Source organism: Chiroxiphia lanceolata, chromosome 23 (genome assembly GCF_009829145.1).
Source record: "Chiroxiphia lanceolata isolate bChiLan1 chromosome 23, bChiLan1.pri, whole genome shotgun sequence".
In the NCBI taxonomy this organism is placed as follows: domain Eukaryota; kingdom Metazoa; phylum Chordata; class Aves; order Passeriformes; family Pipridae; genus Chiroxiphia; species Chiroxiphia lanceolata.
In genome coordinates this window covers 22,629-28,628 of record NC_045659.1, presented here as the reverse complement: position 1 = coordinate 28,628, position 6,000 = coordinate 22,629, and the positions used below count along the sequence as shown (strand labels likewise).

Here is a 6,000-nt window from a genome sequence, read left to right as displayed (position 1 = left end):
TTGCCGGCTGCCCCGGGGGGAGCTGTGGCGGGCCTGCGGGGCTGGTGCTCTCTGGGTGTCTCGGGTTTTGCTTTGGAATTCCAAACCCTTTCCCCGTGCAGGGTTATGAGGCAAAGACTGCTTTAACTTGGTTTTTTTGTGCTGCGTTAATGCTTTTTGCTCGTTCTGTGTCAATTTCCAGCCTTGCTCGTGGTTTCCCCTGGTGCTGGCAGAGTGGAGGCGAGTTGTGCTTTCTGCTGGGAGAGAGAACGGCCTTGGGAAGCTGCTCCATGACCCACAGCTGTGCCGAGCCTTGGAGTCTGTCCAGGTAAGAGCAGGGCTTATACTCCCAGTGAGGAGCTGGGATTTGCTGTTGGAAGATAGAATATGCCCATGCCTTTAAATGCAAGGACAGGCAGAAGCTGGGAGGGACCCTGAGCAGGTTTGGTGGCATTACAGCAGTTTTAAAAGACCTTGACTGTGGGGGAAGTGTCCAGGAAAAATGATTCCTTTTTTGCAAGGAGGCAGTTTGCAAGGACAGGGGGGTTGCTGTGCTCTCTAGCAAAAATACTCCCCTTGGGATGTCCAGGGTGAGGAAATGTTGGCCATGTGTGGGCTGGAGAAAAGGTGTGTGGGTGCCTTGTGTGTGCAGGAAGGGGGTTCTGGTGCCATTGGAGCTGCCAGGGAGCCAAAAAGGGCACAGTTGTCTGAAAAAGGCAAAAAGTCTCAGCCTCTATTGACACCTGTACCAAAGGAAATGCAAATTTTCCCTTTCTCGTCTGTAGACTTCACAAAGCTCCCAAGAAAGGAAGCTTTAGATTCCTTCCCAGCTTTATGCTAAAGGTTTCCTTCCTCCTGTCTCAGCACCCTTTCTGCTGTTGGGAGAGCACAAGGCAGATGGAGAGGATCCCCAGGCATCTGCAGGCACAAGGGACTCATACAACTGTGATTTTCCTACAGCCCTCGTAAAAGGGACTTCCAGGATACTCTTGGGAATGTGCCAGCTCTCCTGCTGGAGCTTTTCTATGGAATATTTGAACACAAAGGGTAGAACTAAAGTCAGGTCTGTTCTGGAGTATGTTACACTTGTGCAAAACTCCTTTCTTCTGTTTATTTTCTGTTCTGAAAAGCACAGTCTGGGGTTCCTGGGCGCTTCCTATTGAGTGATTCCATGAAAATAATTTTGTACTGAAAGGGGAAAGGAGCTGTCTGTGGGAGGTCAGGTGTCCATGATAAAAGCTTTATGCTTTTCAGTCAGTAAAGCCTTAAAATATCTCAGTGTATAGGAATGCCTGGCTTCTAAAGCTCACCAGCTGAGTCTTAGAGGCTTCTTTGAAGAGCTGATTTCAGGCAGGAAAATTGGCCCCCCAGGAGGGACTCTGTGCCTGCTCTCCCGTGGCTCCAAGGGATCTCTGGGCCTTCACGCCGGCACCGAGATTTTCTCGGGAAGGGCCTCAGATCCCCGGACCGGTCTGGGACACAGGCAAGATCCCCCTGCCTTTAGAAATGAGGCCTTCTTGTGGCTTCCTACCCGTACACGTTGGTGGGTTCCAAAGAAGGACTCTTGAAATCCCTTTTGGGCTGTCCACTGAAAGCTTGGGACCAAATTGGGCCCCCTGGAGGGACAGTGCTGTTGGTGCCCCCCGGGCTGGGGCACCCCGAGGACTCCAGCGCGCACCGAAAGGATTATTCGGGGAGATCCTCGGGGTGCCCGGCCCTGGGGAGTTCAAAGCAAGGTCCCTGCAATGGATTCAGGCATTCCTGAGAGTATCCCAGGGGTACCTGTCCCTGCTAGACATGGAGCTCTCTAATGGGCTGTAGTTGGGTTCTAAAAGTGGTGCTCCAACTGCCAAAGAAGGGTGGGATTGGGATTAAGAAATGAGCGGTGATGGTACAATTGGCTGTTTTCTCTTGAATATAACTGTGAGAGCTGCAGGAGTGCAAGGTGTGTTCCAGTCCCCAGCATTTGGTTTGCACGTGTCCTGGTCAGACACAGGTCCAACTTCCTCAGTCCTTAACACAATAGTGTCTAGGGACACTGAACTTATCAGGAGCAGAGTGTCAGTCTTGCCTTGCTGAGCAACCCCGGGGCCACCAGTGCCTGCATTCAGCACTCTTTAACTGTGTGCTGTGTCCAGTGTTAATTCCCAAGACCCCTTTGCAAAGGTTGTCCTTACAGACTGAGGTGCACAGAGGTTGGGGTGTGGGTGCTGTGGATTCGGTTCGAGGTGGGTCTGTTAGCACATATTCTGATCCCCGTACAGCCACGTCCTAAAGCTTCATGGGCTGATCTCCCTGCAGCAGTGTCGGAGGGTAGGGCTGAGACATCTGGCACTGACTGGAGCACAGTAAATGAGAGGGAGTGTGGCTGAGTAGAGCCTGAGCGGAGGCAAGGCAACATCCTCATACAGGTGAGGTTGATGGGAAGTGAGGGGATTTATGCAGGGTCCTTCCAGAAATGCCTGAAGACTAACATTTCTCATTTTTCTATATATTGAAAAAAATACTACTTTATGTATAAATTGATTTCAAAATAGAACCTTGTAACAGCTGCATTATATATAGGATCTTATAGTATAAGAAATTCTGAATATAGATATATATATAGGGTTGGAAAATATAAATATAAGTTTTATATGTAAAAAACCAAGAAAGGGCGTGAAAGTATGAGAAAATATGCTGAATATGACGGAAATAGAAACGGTGTATTTGGAGGGTTTTTTGTGTCTCCTCTCAGTGTAACACAGGAAGTCTGAGATCTGGGCTGGGGTTTAAACCACTGCTGCCACCTGCTGATGAACATGGAGTACTGCAGTCGTCCCCGAAAAGGAGGTGTCTGGCTCCGCCCCCTCTAGCTCGTCTCCCTCCCCCTGGCCTGTGGCTCCACGTGCCTGCGGCTCCACGTGCCCTCACCTCCCATGCGGGGCAGCCCCAGGTGTGGCCAGTGAGGATGATGAGGGGGAGGCCCCGCTGGGTGATCATCTGGGAGCACTTTATGTCGGGAGCTTTTGCAGGGGAGCAGCCCATTCCAGGGGAGTCTCTCAAGCAGTGATGGTGAGAGCATCTTGCAGCAGCTGCAGGAAGCCCCTGTGTGTGTCTGGAGATGGATCATGGCTCAAGGAAGGTGCCAAGAGGTGAGCCCTGTGCCAAGAGGCAGTGCAGGAGAGGGGAGTAGTGCATGTGAACAGGTGGGGGAATGTGGGGGTGCAGGGAAGATGCAGCTCGGGCGGGAGGAAGAGCTTAGAGGTTTCTTTTATTGATATGAATATGCAAAACAGGGAGTGAGGTGGAATATAAGCATTGGAGGTGCTTGGGCAGGGGAGCCAGGACTCAGGGGAGGGGGTCACTTTGCTGAGAACCCAAAGTTCCAGTAGGCTCTCCCAGGAGCAGTCAAAAGGAGTTTCTACTTTGGGGCTGGTCTCCAAAGGAAGGCACCTGAAACTGCTGCTTCTGATAAATTTGTAAGTATGAGAGGCTGTAGGAAGCTCACTGCTGTAACAAGCCATTAATTTCCACCGATATTTTTGCTATTAAAAACAGTGAGTTTTATTTCCTCTGTGCTCAAAACCTGATGGTATTTGTTAAACTGACTTGCTAAGTTGTGCATTGCTTGATGAACCCTTGCCTCTTTCCCTTTTCCTAGAGAGATAATTGGTCCTGCCTTGGAAGCAAGAGAATGCCCTGCTGTCTGGGGCTTTTGCCAGTGTTTTTCCCCTGGCTTATCTTTCATTGAGTCACTTTGACTGGGACAAGCCCCCTTTGAGCCTTAGCTAGTGCCTTGTGTGGTTATTGTCAGCGGGGGAGAAGGGGAAGGGCACAACTTTCCAGAGTATTGGTCCACGTCCTCCTCTGTACAAAAGCTCATGTTTAGGAAGTGTGATGTAGCCTTGAACTGCTTTGCCCAATATGTAGACTCAGAAATCAGTGGAATAGGTTCCTTACCATGTATCATTAGCATGCTGAAATGCTAAGCTGCTTGAGGCAAGGGTTCTGCAGTGTTCTCAGTAAGAGTAGTCAGGAATGTTCAGTCAGGAGAGCAGGGGTTTGCGGGGGAGATACAAGTTGCATCCATGCACTTTGAAGATTGTCTCGTGTTCATTTGTTTCTGTGAATGATTATTAATGAGAAGTAATGTAATTTAACCATTAAGTCTGCAACTTAGGGGCTATAATTTTTTCTCTTGACTTTCCATAAAGAATTGTAAAAACCTTTAGCCAAAAATTTCTTGCAAAAACAAACAAAGAAACAGATGTGCTACTTAAGTTTTCCTTTCGTTCACCCAGATATTCTGCACGATTACAGCTGCAGTCTTTGGCTGCAGGCAGTGACCCTGGGTGGTTTGCCTGAAGAGAAGAGAGACTCTTTCAGCTCTCCCCATCTATCTGGGTGACTTTGGTTAGGGTTTCTTTACCATGTCAGAGGGACAGGGTGTAAAGCAGAGTTGAACAGAACAGAGGCCAGAGGAGCAGAGCAAGAAGGTGGGTCGTCACCTGACATCAGCACAAAGATGTGGCTTTTGGCTCCACGTTTACTCGCTGCGTTAAGGATTTTCTTGTTTTGGTTTGGTTTTTCTTTGTTTTCAGATGCAGAGCCCTCAGCACAGGAGGCTATAGGCACCGGAGGGGAGGTGATCCAGGTGAGTACCTGTGAGCAAGGTGAGCATTGACTCCAGGACAGAACTAGATGGTCTTCTACAGGTGTTGTGGTGAATCTGTGCACATGCTTCGTTTCTTGTGTTTTCCAGGGGTTCTGCCACCTTCTAACAGACAGTCCAATGCTTCAGGGACCCTGTCGGTAAGAGATCACTGTCGAGGAGAGGTAGGTAGGAGCTCCCACAGGAAAGCCATCCTTTCAGGCAGTATCTCAGTATGTACGTTTGCTTTTGGTTTTTTTACTTTGCAGAGAATGTATGCAGTCTCAGAGGGCTGGAGCCACCTGCCAATTAGGTTTGATGGTCTTCAGCTGTCCATGTGAGTAATCTCCTAGTACTATGAGGGTCATCAATTAAGGCTCAACCTCTTCCAGTTGCTGGTGCCATCCAGCCTGCCTTTGGCAATGGAGGAGCATTCAGGTTGAGTTGGGGAGGTAGCGAGGAGGTGCTGGGTGTTTCAGAAACACCACGTAACTTTTTTTACTAACTCACCCAGGTACAGTACATGGTGATAGCAGCAGCCTATGACTCGAGTCGGAGCTAGTGACCCGAGAACCTCACAGCTTAGGGGACGGTGAGTAGCCAATTGCTGGGTTATCGCCCACGTGCTGCCAAACTCTTGCGTCAGTTTCGATTTTCTTTCTCGTAGCTGACCAAGTCAGTGATCGCAGGACCCTCTGAGCCAGCTGGGCGTCCTTCCTTCCCATCGAAGATGGATTCACACCCCTGCCTATGGGAAAGATAAGTGGAGGACTATCACCTGGAGAGGGGATGAGAGCTGGGTCCAGTTTTATGGTTAGGAGGGAGGGATTTTCAAATTAGCATAGGGGAAAGGGTCTGCCCTAAGAGGCCCTTGGCACACATAGGAGGAGCAGTTTACTTTTCATCACTGGAGTAGAATGTGCAGGGCAGAGTCGTTCAGGTCTGTGTCGTGTCCTTTGTCCAGTCTGTGTTTTGTGTCTTACAATTCACAATCACAATTCACAATTGTTGCACCACAGCACTTGTCTGGAAATGTGTCACTGGAGTTTGTGTTTGGCCTGGAACTGCTCTGTCCTGCAGTGTAGACTTGAGGATAGGTGGAGTAGGAAAGAGACTTTACAGGTAACCTGTGATAGGCTTAGCCACTCAGGGCAGCAGTTCTCTGGTCCTCCCGGAGGCAACCCCTGCCTGCAGCGTGTGTGCAGTCATAAGAGTGGGCTTTTCTGGAGACAATGGGAACGGTACGGCAGGGCCTTTAAGTTAGGTCAGTGTTTGTTTGTGCAGGTTGTCTTCAGACCCCAGATGGCTTGTCTAAAGAGAAGTTAGAATTGCACAGCAGTTAAAGTCCCTCCATTTATATGGCTGACTTTGGTAACTCATTTCTTTGC

At 49.5% G+C, this 6,000-nt stretch overlaps 2 long non-coding RNA genes across 3 annotated transcripts; both read left to right on the top strand.

Moving 5' to 3' along the window:
• On the top strand, positions 1-1,054 carry LOC116797699. The gene is made up of 2 exons (XR_004360716.1): positions 1-307; positions 844-1,054. It is a non-coding gene; the product is annotated as an uncharacterized LOC116797699 (long non-coding RNA).
• Positions 1,055-4,242: 3,188 nt separating this feature from the next.
• On the top strand, positions 4,243-5,197 carry LOC116797703. 2 transcript variants are annotated; one of them, XR_004360725.1, is made up of 3 exons: positions 4,243-4,615; positions 4,724-4,797; positions 4,882-5,197. It is a non-coding gene; the product is annotated as an uncharacterized LOC116797703 (long non-coding RNA). The 2 variants fall into 2 exon arrangements; XR_004360724.1 differs by having other exon boundaries at positions 4,243-4,634.
• The last annotated feature ends 803 nt before the right edge of the window (positions 5,198-6,000 follow it).